General features: G+C 48.9%; 1 protein-coding gene across 1 annotated transcript in view; it reads left to right on the forward strand.

The window, feature by feature from the left end:
* TM9SF4 (transmembrane 9 superfamily member 4) overlaps positions 1-20,026 on the forward strand; it is a 211,675-nt gene that overhangs the window by 94,097 nt on the left and 97,552 nt on the right.

Below are 20,026 nucleotides of genomic sequence, written 5' to 3' on the forward strand. Positions count from 1 at the left end.
AGGAGGAGAGGGGATGGGGGGGTTAGGAGGAGAGGGGATGGGGTACGGGAGGCAGCGTCGGGGTTAGGAGGAGAGGGGATGGGGGTTAGGAGGAGAGGGGGTGGGTACGGGAGGCAGCCTTGGGGTGAGAGCACCAGGAGGCAGCATTGGGGCTGGAAGGAAGGAAGGAGGGCATGAGAGGGTGCATCTTGTGGAGGGAGGGCAGTATAGGAGTTCACGTTGGGTTGGACTTTGTTATTTAGGTGAGAGGGAATGTGAACGAGCTGAGGAAATATGGGAAGGAGGGAGAAAGCCGAGAACCCACGAGGGATCTATGCCCTGGGGAAAGGGAAGGAAGGATGAGGTGCAAGGGGCAAAATAATGAGTGGGAAGAGGGAAGGTAGAGGAGAAGAGAGGATATGTGTTTGAAAAGTAAGAAGTGAAAAATTATGGGGAGAGGAGGGTGATGGAGAGAAGAGATGAAGGGTGGATTTCTAGCCTACTGCGAACCAGGGAAGCCAGGGTTTAAATCCTCTGCCTCTTCACTCTCTCTTGTCTCAGGTACAGACTTAGGAGTGAATTATTAAAGGAGTTAAGTTCGTGAAAGTGGTGCATATTTTAGCAGTGCTCTAAAGCCCATTTCCCTGTACGTACCAGGATCAGTCCAGACTCCTGGGTTTGGCCCCCCTCTAGCAGATGGAGACAGAAGTTTACAAACCAAACTCTGCCTTATCTAGGCTGGTGCCACCTACAGTCTGGCAGTCTTCTTATGTCTCCTAGCAGGTGGAGAGGGTGCAAAACCTACAGTCTGTGTGTTTTGGGCCTAGGAGTTAGGCAATTGTAAAAAAAAAAAAAGAAAGAAAGAAAAGTAATTTTGAGTTTAAAAAAAAAAAAAAGGTAGGTGTTAGTGATAGGGGGGGAGGCCGCAGAGGCTTGCCTGCTGGTCCCGGCACCCGCCTCCCAGGGGAGGGTAAGGTCCTGAGGGGACCGTTCCCCCTGGTAGAGGCAGCCGAGGAGTGGGGGAGCCCCATATCCGGCAATTCGGGACTGGGGGTGATACCGGTGGTACCGGCTCACTCCCCCCACCTGACTCCGGACCCGAGGTAATTTAAACAGAAAAAAAAAAAAAATGTTGTTGCTTTTTTTTCTTGGTTGTAGGCTGTTCCGCCGGGGTTTTTCTCTCTCTCTCTCTCCTTCGATTCGCACGGCGGGCGAGGGAGGGCTCTGTGTTTGCTGTTTGGGTGCGCGGCTCTTCCCCTCGTCTCGCGGAGGTTATGCCTCGGCAAACGGCTTGCCGGGCCTGCGGGTCCGCGGCAGCACGGCTGTCCAGGGACAGCCTGTGCTCCGGGTGTGGTGGGGGGGGGGGGGGGGAGAGGGAGGATCGACGTCGGGGACCCGGGGAGGCAGGCAGCCTCGCGCCGGGTCCACCGCAACTTCCTCGGCGGTATCGGGGGGGTTGTCTTCGGTGGCCATTTTAGAAACTTTTTCGGCGGGAACGGCAGCCATGTTTTCTTCTCGGGGAGCCGAGAAAAGCGCGGGCCAGAGGGAGAGCGGGGAAGTGGACGCCCCGCCGCGTTTCACACCCCAGCAGGGACCTGCTGGAGGGATGAGGCCTGCGAGGCCCACCAGAGAGGATTCCTCCGTGGAAGAAGAGGAAGATGAGGGGTCCTCCGACTCCTCTTTTAATTCCCAGTTTGTGCTACTTATGCACAAGGCCTTTAAGGCCTGCCGCATGGCCCGAAAGCGGACCCAGGGAAATCCGCCCTCGGACCCGGGGCCCATGGCAGAAAAAAGAGCAACGTCTGGGCCGGGGCCTGAGGGTCCGGCCAGGGTCCGACCTCTTCGATCTCGGCGGGCAGGGGGCCAAAAAGACTCCTCTACGGAGTCAGAAGAACCGGAGGAACCAATGGAGGACCAGGATTTCCCATCCCAACCCCCGAGGGGGGTGGGGGGTGACGGAGAAACGGGGTCCAAAGACTCGACAGTACCTCATGGAGCTGAGGGGGATGATCCGAAGGTTGTCAGATTGTTTAGGAAAGACGAACTGGGGCCCCTCATTCCAGAGATCCTGGGGGAGCTGGGAATCCCGCTTCCGCAGGTTGAATCTCGTCTAGGGCAGACGGATCCGGTGGTGTTGGGGCTCAGGGGTCCTTCCTCACCGTTTCCATTACATTTCTCGGCGTCTGATTTACTCTTTAAGGAGTGGGATACTCCAGATTTGGGGCTGAAAGTGGCTAAAGCCATGGATAAATTATATCCCCTACCGGAGGATGTGCTGGAGCTGTTGCGCTTACCGAAAATAGATTCAGCGGTGGCAGCGGGTAACGAAAAAGACCACTATCCCGGTGACCGGCGGTACCGCGCTTAAGGATTTACAGGACAGAAAGTTGGAAGTTCAGCTTAAACGAATCTTTGAGGTCTCGGCGCTGGGTATTCGTGCGGCGATTTGCAGTAATTTTTCTCTGAGAGCAGGGCTTCGTTGGGCGCAACAGCTTTTGGCCAACGAGTCCTTGTCGTCGGAAGAGGTGCGCCAGGCAAGTCGTTTGGAGGCGGTCATTGCCTATAGTGCAGATGCCTTTTATGATCTGTTGCGAACATCGGCCAGAACTATGGTATCGGCGGTAGCGGCGCGGCTGCTGCTATGGCTCCGTCACTGGGCGGCGGACGGGACTTCCAAGGCACGGTTGGGCTCCTTACCCTTTAAGGGGAAGTTGTTGTTTGGCAAGGAATTGGAGGATCTGATTGAATCCTTAGGCGAGAATAAGGTGCATCGCTTGCCAGAGGATAGGCCCAGGTACCGTGGGGCGCCAGCCTCTCGTCCTCGTTTTCATGGCGGTCGCCGACCACTGACGGCTCGAGGATCGGCCTCCTCGTTTCGTCACAGTGAAACATAGAAACATAGAAACATAGAAATGACGGCAGAAGAAGACCAAACGGCCCATCCAGTCTGCCCAGCAAGCTTCACACATTTTTTCTCTCATACTTATCTGTTTCTTTTAGCTCTTGGTTCTATTTCCCTTCCTCCCCCACCATTAATGTAGAGAGCAGTGATGGAGCTGCATCCAAGTGAAATATCTAGCTTGATTAGTTAGGGGGTAGATGGGGTAGTAACCGCCGCAATAAGCAAGCTACACCCATGCTTATTTGTTTTAACCCAGACTATGTTATACAGCCCTTATTGGTTGTTTTTCTTCTCCCCTGCCGTTGAAGCAGAGAGCTATGCTGGATATGCATCTAAAGTGAAGTATCAGGCACATTTGGTTTGGGGTAGTAACCGCCGTAACAAGCCAGCTACTCCCCGCTTTGTGAGTGTGAATCCTTTTTTCTTCTCCCCTGCCGTTGAAGCTATGCTGGGTATGCGTGAAGTATCAGTTTTTCTTCTCCCCTGCCGTTGGAGCGGAGAGCTATGCTGGATGTGCATCGAAAGTGAAGTATCAGGCACATTTGGTTTGGGGTAGTAACCGCCGTAACAAGCCAGCTACTCCCGGCTTTGTGAGTGCAAATCCTTTTTTCCACATTTCCTCTTGCTGTTGAAGCTTAGAGTGATGTTGGAGTCACAGTAACCATGTGTATGTTTATTGAATAAGGGTATTGTGTCCAGGCAGTAGCCATCATTCTGGCGAGTCACCCACTCTTCATTGGCGGCCCTCTTGACTTTATGGATCCACAGTGTTTATCCCACGCCCCTTTGAAGTCCTTCACAGTTCTGGTCTTCACCACTTCCTCCGGAAGGGCATTCCAGGCATCCACCACCCTCTCCGTGAAGAAATACTTCCTGACATTGGTTCTGAATCTTCCTCCCTGGAGCTTCAAATCGTGACCCCTGGTTCTGCTGATTTTTTTCTTATGGTAAAGGTTTGTCGTTGCCTTTGGATCATTAAAACCTTTCAAGTATCTGAAAGTCTGTATCATATCTCCTCTGCTCCTCCTTTCCTCCAGGGTGTACATATTTAGATTCTTCAATCTCTCCTCGTACGTCATCCGATGAAGATCCTCCACCTTCCTGGTCGCCCTTCTCTGTACCGCTTCCATCTTGTCTTTGTCTTTTTGTAGATACGGTCTCCAGAACTGAACACAGTACTCCAGGTGAGGCCTCACCAAGGACCTGTACAAGGGAATAATCACTTCCCTTTTCTTACTTGATATTCCTCTCTCTATGCAGCCCAGCATTCTTCTGGCTTTTGCTATCGCCTTGTCGCATTGTTTCGCAGACTTCATATCATTAGACACTATCACCCCAAGGTCCCTCTCCTGCTCCGTGCACATCAGTCTTTCCCCCCCCATCGAATACAGTTCATTCGGATTTCCACTCCCCATATGCATGACTTTGCACTTCTTGGCATTGAATCTCAGCTGCCATATCTTTGACCACTCTTCCAGTTTCCTTAGATCCCGTCTCATTCTCTCCACTCCTTCCGGCGTGTCCACTCTGTTGCAGATCTTAGTGTCATCCGCAAAAAGACAAACCTTACCTTCTATCCCGTCCGCAATGTCGCTCACAAAGATATTGAACAGGACCGGTCCCAACACCGATCCTTGCGGTACACCACTTAAAACCGCTCTCTCTTCAGAGAAGGTTCCATTTACCATCACACATTGTCTTCTGTCCGTCAACCAATTTGCAATCCAGGTCACCACCTCGGCACTCACTCCCAAGCTTCTCGTTTTATTGACCAGTCTCCTGTGCGGAACCGTATCAAAAGCTTTGCTGAAATCCAAGTATATGATATCGAGTGCTCTTCCTCGATCCAATGTTCTTCCTCGATCCAGTGCTACCCGGCAGCAGTCGTATTCTCAGTCCTTTCATGGGCGCAGTTTCGGTCGTCCGGGAGCCGGTCAGAATGTGCAAGGCGGGAAGCCTGCACAATGAATTGAGGCCGGTCCATTCCGAGGTACCCAAGATTGGCGGCAGGTTAAGCCGGTTTTACGAGGAATGGACCAGGATCACATCCGATCAGTGGGAACTAGAAGTGATAAGACACGGTTACGCATTAGATTTTTCACACCGGCCGGCCCGGTGTTTCCTGGTGTCGCCTTGCGGTTTTTCAGAAAAGCGCCGGGCGGTACGCTCGACCCTAGTGCGGCTGCGAGATCTCGGGGCAATTGTTCCGGTGCCTCCCGACGAGCTCCGACAGGGCCGATACTCCATTTACTTCGTAGTGCCCAAGAAGGAAGGAACGTTCCATCCCATTCTCGATCTAAAAGCGGTCAACAGATGTCTGAGGATTCCTCGGTTCCGAATGGAAACATTGCGTTCGGTGATCGCATCGGTAAGGAAGGGAGAGTTCTTGGCATCCCTGGATCTCACGGAAGCATACCTACCCATTGCCATTCGGCCGGACCACCAACAGTTTCTTCGGTTTGTGGTAATGGGTCAGCATTTCCAGTTTCAGGCATTGCCATTTGGCCTGGCGACGGCCCCTCGCACGTTCACCAAGATTATGGTGGTGGTAGCAGCGAGACTCCGCGAGGAAGGGCTGTTGGTGCATCCGTATTTGGACGACTGGTTGATTTGGGCCAAGTCCGAAGTGCTCTGTCAAGCGGCGGTTCGGCGAGTTCTCCAGCTGTTGAGATCACTGGGCTGGGTGGTCAATGTGGCCAAGAGCCATTTGGTTCCGTCGCAATCCCTGGAGTATTTGGGAGCTTCGTTCGACACGTGTCAAGGCACGGTGTCACTTACGCAGGAGCGCATGGTGAAGTTGCAGGGACAGATCCGAAGGTTGTTGAGAAGACCGATACCGGTAGTATGGGACTACTTACAAGTATTGGGATCTATGAATTCCACTCTGGAGTTGGTTCCATGGGCATTCGCTCATATGCGTCCGTTGCAGTCAGCGTTGCTCTCTCGCTGGCGCCCAGTATCGGAGGATTTCTTCCTCCCCTTGACACTGACCCAGGATGCCAGAGACAGCTTGACCTGGTTGCTCTGCCCGGACAACTTGAGTCGAGGGGTCTCTTTGGAGACGCCATCATGGACGGTGGTTACCACGAATGCCAGCCTGTCCGGGTGGGGAGCAGTCTGTGGCGGACAGTCGGTCCAGGGGCAGTGGTCGCCGCGAGAGGCGTCATGGACCATCAATCGGTTGGAAACTCGAGCGGTGATGCTGGCTCTTTTACGGTTCCTGCCGCTTATCCGAGGTCGGTCGGTCAGGATCCTGTCGGACAATGCGACCACGGTAGCTTACATCAATCGTCAGGGGGGAACCAGGAGTCAGTCGGTAGCGTCCGAAGCCCGGTTGTTGATGAGATGGGCAGAGTCCCACCTGACCAGTATTGCGGCTTCTCACATAGCCGGGGTGGAGAACGTCCAAGCGGATTTTCTCAGTTGCCACTGGCTGAATCCCGGAGAGTGGGAGCTCGCGGAGGAAGCATTTCAACTCGTCTGTGCTCGGTGGGGCACGCCGGCGGTAGACCTGATGGCTACTTTCCAGAATGCCAAAGCTCCCAGGTTTTTTGCGCGTCGTCGGGAGACGGCGGCGGAAGGAGTGGACGCCCTGGTGGTGCCGTGGCCGACAGATGTGCTCCTCTACGTGTTTCCTCCATGGCCTCTCATCGGAAGGGTGTTGCGTCGGATCGAGCAGCACCCAGCGGACGTGATAGTAGTCGCTCCGGAATGGCCAAGAAGGCCGTGGTTCGCGGATCTTCTGAACCTAGCGATCGAGGGGCCACTTCGTTTTCTGTTTCTACCGGACCTCTTGCATCAGGGGCCCGTTTGTTTCGATCTGGTGGATCGCTTTTGTCTAGCGGCATGGCTTTTGAGAGGAAACGGTTGAGATCGAAGGGATACGCGGAGACAGTGGTTTCTACTCTGCTGCGTTCTCGTAAGAAGTCTACGTCGTTGGCTTATGTCCGGGTATGGAGAGTTTTTGAGTCATGGTGTATTGAGCACGGCGTGGCACCCACTCGTGCGGCCATCTCGGACATACTTCTTTTTCTACAGGAGGGTTTGTCCAAGGGTCTCTCCTGTAGTTCGCTGCGGGTGCAGGTGGCAGCACTGGGGTCCTTACGGGGACGGATTAATGGAACATCGTTAGCAGCGCATCCGGATGTAGTGCGTTTTCTTAGAGGAGCGAGGCAATTGCGTCCTCCGTTTAGGCAGCCTTGCCCGTCCTGGAATTTGAATGTTGTCCTTAAAGCTTTGTGTGCAGCACCATTTGAGCCTCTTCGTAGGGTTACGCTCAAGGATCTAACTCTGAAGGTGGTTTTCTTGGTGGCCATGGTATCGGCGCGACAGATTTCTGAACTGCAGGCTCTGTCGTGTCGGGAGCCTTTTTTGCGGATTTCGGACTCGGGAATCTTGTTGCTGGCGGTGCCTTCCTTTTTGCCCAAAGTGGTTTCGTCATTTCACATGAATCAGACGGTCGAGTTGCCAACGTTTGGGCAGGCACAGGATTTGGATCCTATGGCTAAGGATCTTCGTAAGTTGGATGTCCAACGTGCTTTGCTGCAGTACTTAGAGGTCACAAATGCATTCAGAATGTCGGACCACCTGTTCGTTCTCTATGGGGGTCCGAGGCGAGGGAAGGCAGCCTCCAAGACTACGATTGCTCGGTGGCTGAAGGAGGCCATTCGGTCGGCGTACCTTTTGCAGGGTAGGTCGTTGCCCGCTGGGCTGCGAGCTCATTCTACTCGCGCTCAGGCCGCATCATGGGCGGAATGCCATCACATTCCTACAGAGGAGATCTGTAGGGCAGCCACCTGGAAATCGGTCCACACGTTTGCACGGCACTATCGTTTGGATGTTAATGCGCCAGGGTCGACGGGGTTTGGAGAAGGAGTGCTTCGAGCAGGCCTCTCCGGCTCCCGACCCAAGTAAGGTAAGCTCTGGTACATCCCAGGAGTCTGGACTGATCCTGGTACGTACAGGGAAAAGAAAATTAGGTCCTTACCTTTTGCTAATTTTCGTTCCTGTAGTACCAAGGATCAGTCCAGAGTCCCGCCCAGTCTTTCGGTTGTTTGCCGGAGGGCCTGTCTAGTCTGTATGTTATCATTCCAGATGTGTTACTGTTCATACCTCGAGTTCGGTTCCCCAGTTGGGGGGTTAACGTTACGGTTGAGGTGAATTGTGATTGAGTTTTGTGAATTTGCTGTGGTTCTGCTTTGACATTACGTAATACTGCCAGACTGTAGGTGGCACCAGCCTAGATATAGGCGGAGTTTGGTTTGTAAACTTCTGTCTCCATCTGCTAGAGGGGGGGGCAAAACCCAGGAGTCTGGACTGATCCTCGGTACTACAGGAACGAAAATTAGCAAAAGGTAAGGACCTAATTTTCTTTTATGTGCCCAAAACGTTTGTCGTTACATGTGTAAAAGTAGCAATTCTCAAAAGCCCGTTACTTGCTTAAAATCTTTTGCAAATGACCCCCTTAGATTGTGAGGCCTCTGGAGACAGGGAAGTGTGTTCAGTACCTGAATGTAATCCGGGGATGCTCAGGAGGCAGAGTTTCAGTCATTGCCTTGCCAGCTGATTTCAGGCTTCTGGAGCTCGGCCGAGGACTGTCACTGCGGTGGCTCACTAGGGATGTGAGAAAATCCCCCAGTAATTGCAGAGGAAGGCTCCTGATTCCGATTGAGCTGGAAGTGGAAACTGCTGAGTCAAATAGGTGGTAATAAATAGCAGCAGTAGAGAAATTCCTTTTATTTATTTGTTTATGAGCATTTAATATTCCACATTTTCCAAAAGTTGCTCTTGAGGTGGATTACAATAAGTGTAAACGAGCAGAGGCATAGAAGAGCTGCCTGTCGCATCAGAATGTGATCCAGCACAGGAAAAGCCATTTGTGAATAGTTATGATGGGTAGGAGTGAAAAGGCATGGAAAATAAAAAGCAAAATGAGAAGACGAGTTTGACAAGGAATAATGATTCATCTGCTTGGGTGACCTGAAGTTTCACTAAACTTTATCTCAATTAGTAATGGTAGATGAGCATAGAAAAACTTCAAGTGGCAGGAGCTTACTGCTGTAGTACAAATAAATACGTCGCCACACGGGATCCATTTCTTTTTCTTCTTTTTAAAATTACTGTTGTTGTGGCCTGGCAGTTTCCTTCTGTGCTTCCAGCTCAGTCTTGCGTGAGCCTTCCTGTGCACTTCCCTGAGGTTTCTTCCTCTGCCCAGCCAGCGCATGACATGCTTGCATGCTAATTTTTCAGCACAAACTGGAACTCCTCATTATTTTTTTTTATTTTTAATCTGCTTTTCAGGCACTTTGAAAGCAGATTACATTCAGGTGCTGTAGGTATTTCCCTAGCCCCAGAGGGCATACAATCTAAGGCCTTTTCTCCCATGCTTTGTAAATGAGGCCTGAGTTTGTTCCTTCCTAGGGGTTAGGATCACTGCCTCTGCAATATCCCTGACTAGCCAAGGAGCAGAAGTGGTGCTTGGCACTCAGTCTCAGCTCCTTTGCAGTGATCTCCTTTTCTAAAGTATATGGATACTACATCTGCATTCCCTGTACATACCCGGATCAGTCCAGACCAAAACTGTGAGGGTCTCCTATATCGGGACAGAGCCTACCCTGCAGCCCTTCAGTATTCGTCTGTCTCCAGCAGGTGCAGGCAGCTGAAACTACGGTTCCCCTTCTTCTTCTTCCCTTAGTTTCCCTGAGGGGATTTTCTTTACTTTTGGTCTGGATCAAGCAAGTATTTAATTCTTGTTTTAAAAAAAAAGAGGATTTTGAAAGTTTTCTCCCTTTTTTCCTCACAGAGACAGTTCGGTCTCTCCGCTCTGCTGGGAGCCTGGGGGGGGGGGGGGGGTGCTTGCCCATCCGTGGCCCCTTTTTCCTGGTGACCATCTGGTGTGATACTGGTGGTCCAGTCCCTCCCCCATTATCTAGCTCTCCACTGTACAACAGGACCCTCTCAGGGAGTGTGTTTCCCCTGGCTTAGCTGAGCAGTTTAAAAAAAAAAAAAGGTACAAGCAGGGCTGTATTTGTTACTTGTATTTGTTAATTTTTAAGAACTGTGGACAGCGTGCAAAGTTCCGTTGCTGCCTCCACTGACCGACTTCAGCCCTGCATAGCTCAGCTGTTTTTACTTTTTTAGCGATTTTTTTTTTCTTCTTTAGCGCTGATGCCCCGTTCCAGCACCTGTAAAGCATGTGGAGTGTCTGCCACACGTTTTACCCGCGGAGGCCTCTGTTCAGAGTACCTACCGGGTGGGGAGGGTCCCTCATCCCTCTCCTTGCTCGCAGCGACCCGGGGACGAGTTCCCCGCCTCGTGGCCAGGCCGTTCCCGCGGCCCGGAAAACCGCGGGAACAGCGGCCATCTTGGAAGCAGGCTCAAATACAGAATCAGATGTGCAGGAGGAAGGTGAGCCCGATTTTTTTTATTTTTTTTTTTTAGTTTCTCCTCTGGATTTGAGCCCCCCTCATGCCCCGGAGGGGGTGCCTGACCTTACCCTTCCCCCCCCCCCCCCCCGGGAAGTCTAAGTCTTGTTTCTCCGCAGAGTTTGTGCTTCTTATGCACAAGTCCTATTTAGCCCGCTTACAACAGGAGGAAGATCCATCCCTGGACACCCCCCCCCCACCAAAAAACCCACAAATTTCTCCTCTGCTACCTCCACAGGTGCCGGAGGGCCAGGGCTCGGTTAGGATGATTCCGGGGGTCCCGCCACATCCGGATCTGCCACAGCCGCCGCCAGTCCCTATTCCAGATCCGGATGTTGACCCTCTGCTTCCTAACCCCCCCCCCCCCTCAAGGGGGACGATCCTCGGGTGCTACGCTTATTTCAAAAGGAGGAACTAGAACCGCTCATTCCCTTCATTTTGCAGGAACTGGAAATTGAGTTGCCCCCGGCGGATACGGTTACGGCCGCAATGCCTGCCAACATGGACCCAGTCCTGGCGGGACTTAGGGCTCTTCCATGTACTTTTCCTTTTCACCCTATGCATAAGCTGATGCTCCTTAGGGAATGGGAGTCCCCTGAGGTGGGACTCCGAGTGGGGAGGGCTATGGACAAGCTCTACCCCCTTCCTGAGGCCTGCTTGAATCTACTTAAGATGCCCAAGGTGGATTCCTCTGTCACGGTGGTTACCAAACACACCACCATCCTGGTGGTTGGGGCTATGGCTCTCAAGGATGTCCAGGACCACAAGTTGGAATTTTACCTCAAACGCATATTTGAAGTCCTGTCTTTGGGAGTTCGGGCGACAATCTGCGGCAGTCTCATGCAGCGGGCAAGCCTCAGGTGGGTTCAACAATTACTCAGCACCCAAGACCTCCCATCTGCAGAGGCGGAGCTGGCAGATTGCTTGGAGGGAGCAATTGCGTATGGGGCGGACGCCCTGTACGATCTTCTGCGAGTGCAAGCCAAGGCAGCAATGGTCTTTGCGGTCTCGGCCAGGCGCCTCCTCTGGCTGAGAAATTGGTCTGCGGATGCCTTTTCCAAAGTGTGGTTGGGAACCCTTCCCTTCAAGGGCCAGGTGCTTTTTGGTGAGGATCTAGAGCAACTTATCAAATCCCTGGGAGAAAATAAGGTTCATAAGTTGCCGGAGGACCGCCCGAAACAGTCTAAGTCCTCCTTACCCTCTCGCACTAGATTTAGAGGGCAATGACGTTTTTCCACCAGGCTAGGGACTCGTTCCCGAGGGGTAATGCTTCCCGATCTCAATCCTGGCCTCATTCCTTTTGGGAACGTTGGCCTTTCAGGGATAGTAGCCAGCAACACTCAGTCACCAAGTCCTCCTCTCTATGAGATGGGGCCGGCTCCTTCTTCCGTTCAAGACTTAGGTGGACGACTGTCCCAGTTTCTTGGGGAATGGGCCACCATAACGATGGGCCAGTGGGTCCTAGAGGTGATAGAAAAAGGCTACGCGTTAGAATTTGCTTGAGACCTACCGGATCTTCACCTGATCTCCCTCTGTGGAAGTCGAAAGAGGCCTGCGGTCGAACAAACCCTGCGCAGGCTGCTGGAACTGGGGGCCATAGTCCCAGTCCCAGGGAAGAACAAGGGTCCGGCCAATATTCCACCTACTTCGTTGTGCCCAAAAAGGAGGGCTCCTTTCATCCAATTTTGGATCTCAAGCACGTCAACCGGGCTCTCAAGGTTCCCCAGTTTTGGATGGAAACCTTGAGGGTGGTGATAGCGGCAGTTCGATCCGGAGAATTCTTGGCCTCACTCGATCTGACGGAGGCCTACTTACACATCCCGATTCGCTGCGATCACCAGCGGTATCTTTGGTTCGAGATATTGGGCCAACATTTTCAGTTTCGAGCACTCCCCTTCGGTCTTGCCATGGCGCCGCACACTTTCACGAAGGTATTGGTGGTAGTTGCGGCCACTCTGCGTCGAGACGGAGTCCTAGTCCATCCTTACGTGGACAGTTGGCTCATCCGGGCCAAATCAAAGTCTCTTTGCCAACTGGCAGTCAGCAAGGTCCTGTCGTGTCTGACCTCTCTGGGATGAGTCATCAACTTTCCCAAGAGCAAACTTCAACTCTCCCAGACATTGGAGGGCGTGATTCAACACTCGAGTAGTCAAGGTGTTTCTTCCGGAGGACCGATCGCCCAAACTCAGGGGCCAAGTGTGCAATTTTCTCTCTCTTGCCCTGCCAACGGCCTGGGATTATCTCCAGGTTCTGGGATCCATGGCCTCCACTATCGATCTGGTCTCCTGGGCTTTTGCGCATATGCGTCCGTTACAGAAAGCCTTGCTATCCTGCTGGAAACCGGTATCTGAACAGTTTCAGACGCCCCTGCTGCTCTCCGAGTCTACCGTTGCAGAACTGCAGCGGTGGCTGTCGCCTGTCCATCTCCAGAAGGGGATGTCCCTTCTGATACTGCAGTGGATCGTGGTAACAACGGATGCCAGCCTCTCCGGCTGGGGAGCTGTATGCCAGACCTAGTCTGCTCAGGGGTATTGGTCTCCGACCCAATCTCGCTGGCTCATCAATCGACTGGAAGCTCGAGCGGTCCGACTGGCTCTCAAGGCCTTCCTCCCCCTACTCCTCCACAAGGCGGTGCTGGTCCTGTCAGACAATTCCACCAATGTAGCCTACATTAATCGACAAGGGGGCACCAGGAGTCGCTCTGGAAGCCAGCAGGCTCTTCGCATGGGCGGAACGTCACCTAGAGCGCTTAGCGGCGTCCCATATTGCAGGGAAGGAGAACGTTCAAGCGGATTTCCTCAGTCGCCAGAGGTTAGACCCAGGCGAGTGGGAATTGTCAGATGCAGTGATGAACCTATTTATAAATAAATAAAATAATCCGCAGGTGGGGTCCCCCTCACTTGGATCTGATGGCCACAATGACCAATGCGAAAGCTCCTCGGTTCTTCAGCCGCAGACAGGAACATTGCGCGGAAGGGGTGGATGCCCTGGTCCTTCCCTGGCCCCGTGACATTCTTTTGTACGTGTTCCCTCCCTGGTTGTTAGTGGGCAAAGTACTCCGAAGAATCGAGCTTCATCGCGGGCCTGTCATTCTAGTGGCTCCGGAATGGCCTCACAGACCGTGGTTTGCGGACCTTGTGAATCTAGCCACGGACGGTCCCCTACGCCTCTGTCATCTTTCACATCTTCTACAGTAGGGTCCCGTATTTTTCGATCAGGTGGATCGCTTCTGTCTAGCGGCCTGGCTTTTGAACGGCGGAGATTGAGAAAGAAGGGATATAAGGAAGAAGTTATATCCACTCTATTGAGGGCCAGGAAGCTGACTACCTCGCTTGCTTATGTCCGAGTATGGAAGAATTTTGAAAATGCATGTGTCGCCTCGGGTATCTCGGCTCGTAAGGCTCCGGTTTCCCAGGTCCTTTCTTTTCTCCAGAACGGTCTCACCAAGGGGTTGTCGTTCAGTTCCTTGCGAGTGCAGGTCTCCGCTCTCGGTTCCCTCTTAGGCACCATTGACGGTTATTCAGTAGCGGCTCATCCGGATGTCATCCATTTCCTCAAGGGAGCCAAGCACTTGAATCCTCCGGTCCGGGTTACTTGTCCCTTGTGGAGTCTTAACTTGGTTCTCCGGGTTCTCTGCGAAGCTCCTTTTGAGCCCTTAAGGAGGGCTACGCTCAAGGATTTGACTCTCAAAACAGTCTTCTTGGTGTCCATTTGTTCAGCCAGAAGAATCTCAGAGCTCCAAGCATTGTTGTGCAGAGAGCCTTTTCTACGTTTCTCAGATTCAGGGGTATCCCTTAAGACGGTACCCTCTTTCTTGCAAAAGGTCGTGTCTTCTATTAGTCTGTGGAACTTCCGGCTTTTTCTTCGTCAGAAGTAGCAAATACAGCTGGGGGTGATCTGCAGCGCCTCGATGTGAAACGGGTCTTGCTGCGTTACCTTCAGGTTACAAATGAGTTCTGGGTCTCTGACCACTTGTTTGTTCTGTGGAGTGGGCCAAATAAAGGTAATAAGGCTTCCAAGGCCACTATCGCACGTTGGCTAAAGGAGGCCATTTATTTATTTATTTGTAACTTTTTTATACCGACGTTCCTGTATAAATACAAATCACACCGGTTTACATTGAAACTGAAAAATCGCCCAGGGGGCGGTACAAGGAACATGAGATACGAAATGAAATAGAAAAAACAAGGGAGAATGCATAACTATACATAAAACTTCCCTTCAAAACAACTTTGAATACTCTCGTTAATTACATGGAACATAAAAAACGATAGAATGCTAGCTGAAAACGCCATTGCGTCGGCTTACATCTGAAAGGGTCGGCCCGTGCCGGAAGGCTTAAAAGCTCATTCCTTACAGGCTCAGGCTACTTCTTGGGCGGAGAGTCAGTCGGTCTCTCCGCAGGAAATATGTAGGGCAGCTACTTGGAAATCCCTGCATACTTTTGCTCATCATTATTGCCTCGATGTGCAGGCTCCAGTTTTTGGCTCCTTCGGGCAGCAGGTTCTTCGAGTGGGACTATCTCGGTCCCACCCTGTTTAGGGAAGCTTTGGTACATCCTACGGTCTGGACTGATCCGAGTATGTACAGGAAAAGGAAAATTGGTTCTTACCTGCTAATTTTCGTTCCTGTAGTACCACGGATCAGTCCAGACACCTGCCAGTATTAGATCTGATACGAATGTTCTGACTTTTTCTACAGGTGTTTTTCAATTATCTGATTTGTTGTCTACTATTACTAAAGGCACCGGAAGCATCTAACAGGTGAAAATAAAATTGTATGCAAGAGCGTTTTTATTCATACAGAATCTTTTCAATTGTTCACTTGTTCAATTTGTTAGTTTTTTCTTATTGCTTGCTTGATCTTTGGGAAGCTATATCTGCTTTGAAAGTACTTTATACTGAAGGGGTGTAGGGTAGGCTCTGTCCTGATATAGGATACCCTCACAATTTTGGTGTGTCTCCACCTGCTGGACAGGAGGCTCAACCCACAGTCTGGACTGATCCGTGGTACTACAGGAACGAAAATTAGCAGGTAAGAACCAAATTTCCTTTGTGTGCCACTTTTTTTTCATGGGAATTCTTAAGTACTGAATGTAAATATTTTGTTATGTTATATACTGTATGAGGTCGATATTCAAAAGTTATTTAGCCGGCTATATTTAAAGCCACATAATGACTAGAATTTAGCCACATAAGTTGGGGGATGTTCCGGGGCGGGCAGGTGGTGTTTCCGGGAGGGCCAGAGGTAACCATATAAATTATGGCTAACTCTGGTCTCACCGTAGGGCTATCCTAAAGTTGGCCGATTATACCCGCGCCGCTGAATATTCCCATTAAGTTAAGCAGGTAGCTATATCTGGCTAACTTAACTAGCTGCTCTGTGGTTGAATATCGACCTCCTTATGTCTGAGTCACTACATTTATTTGTTACTTGCTCTCTTCCTGCAGTACTTGGAGCGAGGTACAGGTTTATTGAATGATTTACATACATATGATATAAATGACATATAATACAGTGCAATTATATGGTACAATGTAGTGCTGATTATTCAGAGCAGATAAGTAAATAGGCAGTGCTGTAGACATTGGGAATGTCAGAATATGTGTAACACTTTGCTGAGGTTTTGTTAGTTCCCCTAGCATACATCTGACCTCTGTTGTGAGAAAATGCCAGAATATGCAGAGGAACAGGCTCCAAGCAATATATTTGATGTAACTAGTGACTTAGCCTTTTATAGTAGTTAATAGTATTTTCTGGAGAGCACTGTAAAGTTTGTGTAAAGGGTAACAAAAATGATAAAGGAGATGAAAAAACTCTCTTAAAGAGACAAGTGAAACAAATTAGGCTCTTTAGCTTGGAAAAGAGAGGACTGAGATGGGATGTGCTTGAAATTTTATAAAATCATGAGTGGGGTGGAATGAACCATGCTTATTAACATTTAGAAAAAGACTTAAGACTTGGCTACTTAGACAAGCCTTTCCTGAATCTCACTGACTCCTCTAATGGGCCTTATGAACTGTCTGCTACAACCATCATGTTACATCCCAGCACTATGTAAATAGTTGTTCCTGTTTTACTCCTAAAACTACTCAGGCTTCTTTTCTTATCCCAGTTCCTGCTTCCCCTGTTTTATTGTAACTTTCTTGCTTCTCTCCACCTGTTAAATGTTAGGTTTTTCACTCCCCTTGTTACTTGTAAACCGGCATGATGTGATTCTATCATGAATCCGGTATAAAAAAAAGCTTTAAATAAATAAAATAAATGACTAAATAGGAAGCAATTATGTATCCTTTCAAATAACACTAAGATTAGGGGGATAGTCCATTATACTATCAACCAGCTGATTTAAAACCAGTCAAAAAAGGAGGTGGCTTAATGCTTATCTAAAAAAAAAACCCTTCAACTAAAACTTCGTCCAACAAATATTTCTCCACCATTTGAAATTGCGTTATTCGATTCACCTAAACTACAGATCTGCCTTACTTACTGTCCTCCTGGAGCCCTCGGAAAAAACTGCTCCCCATTCATAGAATTTATCATGAACAATATTTCCCTCAACAAACCCATCATAATCCTTGGAGACTTCAACATTCACTTCAATTCACCCTCACAATCTAAAGCCTGCCAAACTATCACTGATGCCCTTTCAACTCTAAATCTAAACCAAATAATCCAATCACCATCTCATAAAGCTGGCCACACTATCGACCTCATTTTCATCAACACTGATTTCTGGCACTCAAACTCTATTCAAACCACAGAAATACCCTGGTCTGACCACCACCTTATCCAAGCGAAATTAACCGTCAGTTCCAGCCTTAAACCACCTAAAACCACTCCAAACAAGATCTATTACCGTCCACCATTCAACACTGATCTTCTTCAAAAAACCCTTCAAGTAGAACTAAGCAACATAAATCTAGACAATTCTGGGACTGCAACTTCATCATGGATAAATATTACAAAAAATGTAGCAGACTTCATTAACCCCATCATTACAAAGACTAAACAACAAGCCAAACACAATAACTAATGGTATAATGAAAACATCAGAATTGCTCAGGAAAAAAGAAAGAGAATGGAGAAAAAATAAAAACACAACCACACTAAACAATTATCGGAATAAATTAGCTGAATACAAAAACATCATCAATAATGCGAAAAAAGAATTCTTCTTCAGCAAAATATCCAAATTTCATCATAACCCCAGAATGTTGTTCACAATAGTTTAGAAACTTACCAAAACCACCCAAGAGTCCACTTGTACCAAACATGGAAGCGATGACTTTGCTGATTTCTTCAGCAATAAAATATCTCATCTAATCCAATCCAACATAACCGACAACAACCAGAACACCAAACTTAACACCAAATTAACATCATCATGGTCAAACTTTGATACCACTTCCACACTTGAAATTCAATCTATTATAAACAAAATGAACCCCGCCAGCCATCCATTAGACAGCATCCCAATAACAACCCTCAAAACTATTGAACCTACCATATCAAAAACCATCACCAAAATTGTTAACCTATCTCTAACTGAAGGTAATTACCCCAAATGCCTCAAATCTGCTATCATCAAACCAATCCTAAAAAAGAACAACCTAGATCCTGAACTCCTTACCAACTACTGCCCCATATCAAACCTTTTATTCATAGCCAAAACCAGTGAAAAAGTCGTACACACTCAACTGGACGATTATCTTGAATCAAACAAAATCCTACCCCCATCCCAATATGGATTTAGAAAAAACCTAAACACAGAATCTCTCCTTATCTCCCTAAATAACACCATTTTAAGCGGCTTTGACAGAAGGGAAAAATACCTCCTCATACTCCTTGATCTCTCAGCCACCTTCGACACAGTAAACCACAAGATACTGTTGGAGCGACTAACACAAATTGGATTAACAGGCACCACCTTACAATGGTTCTCTTCCTATCTATCTGATCGAACATACCAAGTATTAATCAACAACAACCCATCAAAAATGATCAACCTTAACTCTGGAGTCCCTCAAGGATCAGCATTAATCGCCACCCTTTTCAACATATACCTTCTCCCCATCTGCCAACTACTGCAAGAACACAGATTCACACACTTCCTATACGCTGATGACATACAGCTTCTTATCCCCATACAAAATTCAATTGAAGACACCTACAGGAAAACCTCAGATCTACTGATTTCAATCAAACATCTCCTAAATTCTCTGAAACTCATAATTTTGACAAAACTGAAATAATTCTCATGGACAAAAAACAGAATCCAGTTCCACCACCCCTGACAATTCCAGACAAACATATGACATCTATAATCCCTACCACCCACACCAGGAACCTTGGAATTATCATTGATAAAGATCTTTCGTTTAAGAACCACATATCAAATAAAACCAAAGAAGGATACCACAGACTCCTAACCCTAAGACATCTGAAACCATTTCTCAGCACTGACTATTTCAGAACCATCCTTCAACTACTTATTTTCTCCACCTTCGACTATTGCAACTCCTTACTAATGGGAATACCCTTCTCAACCCTCAAACCACTCCAAATACTGCAGAACTCAGCTGCCAGAGTCCTAACAGGAACAAAAAGAAATGACCATATAACGCCCATATTGTCCTCACTTCACTGGCTCCCTATTACTGCACGTATTGTCTACAAATCAATGACCATCATTCACAAAATTCTTAACAATGATCATCAAGGTCTAAACACCCTTAACATAACCCCTCAAGAAACTTACGCTCCAATAACTCAAGCTACTTAAACATCTCCACCATCAAAGATGCACATCTAGCAACAACAAGAGAGAGAGAGCCTTCTCTATCGCCTCCCCCAAACTTTGGAACACACTACCTGAAGACCTGAGAACCCAGTACAACATAAAAACTTTCAAAAAAGACCTAAAAACTCTATTGTTTCGCAAATTCTACACGGACCCCCATTCATCTGACCATACAAACTCTCGAATGAACTCTCAGCTATAATATACAACCTAACATGCTTACCCTCCTCATCCAACCTTATATTACCTCCTAGTCTTGATAATGTTTATTTCTGTAAATGCTCACATTGTTATAATGTTTCAAAACTACTATGAAAATTGTTCACTCTGTAAACCATTATGATGGCTCTACCGAATAACGGTATATAAAACCCATCAAATAAATAAATAAATAAAAATTTCCTTCAGCACACAATCAAGCTATGGAATCTGTTGCCAGAAGATGTGGTCAAGATAGCTAATGTAGCAGGGTTCAAAATAAGATTTCCTAGCGTGTAGCAGATGGACTCAGGACCAATGGGTATAATGTACTCCTGATAGCAGTTGGAGACGGATCAGATTTCAATCTGACGTCAGCCCTAGTACATATACCCCTGCAGGAAGTGCAGCTCCTCAGTATTTATTTTCCTCTCCATAGCAGTTAGGGACTCTATGCACGCTCACACAGAGTGAGAGTAATTTTACCAAAGAAAACCAAAATAAGAAGAAATCTTACCTCTACAGTCGAGCCCCGTTTTCCTGCGGTGACATCCATTGGGTCCCTCCCCCAGTTGAGATTTCCTGAGGTGATTTCCGCGATCCCTTGGAGGTAAGCCTCGGACCGGGGGCCGACCCTTGGCGGGGACCTAGCCCCCGACATCGGGTGAGGCTGAGAGGCAGCGGGTGCAACCTCAAGCGCGGCCGTGAAGGTATTTTCCC

The sequence above is a fragment of the Rhinatrema bivittatum genome, chromosome 8, assembly GCF_901001135.1.
Source record: "Rhinatrema bivittatum chromosome 8, aRhiBiv1.1, whole genome shotgun sequence".
Taxonomy (NCBI): Eukaryota; Metazoa; Chordata; class Amphibia; order Gymnophiona; family Rhinatrematidae; genus Rhinatrema; species Rhinatrema bivittatum.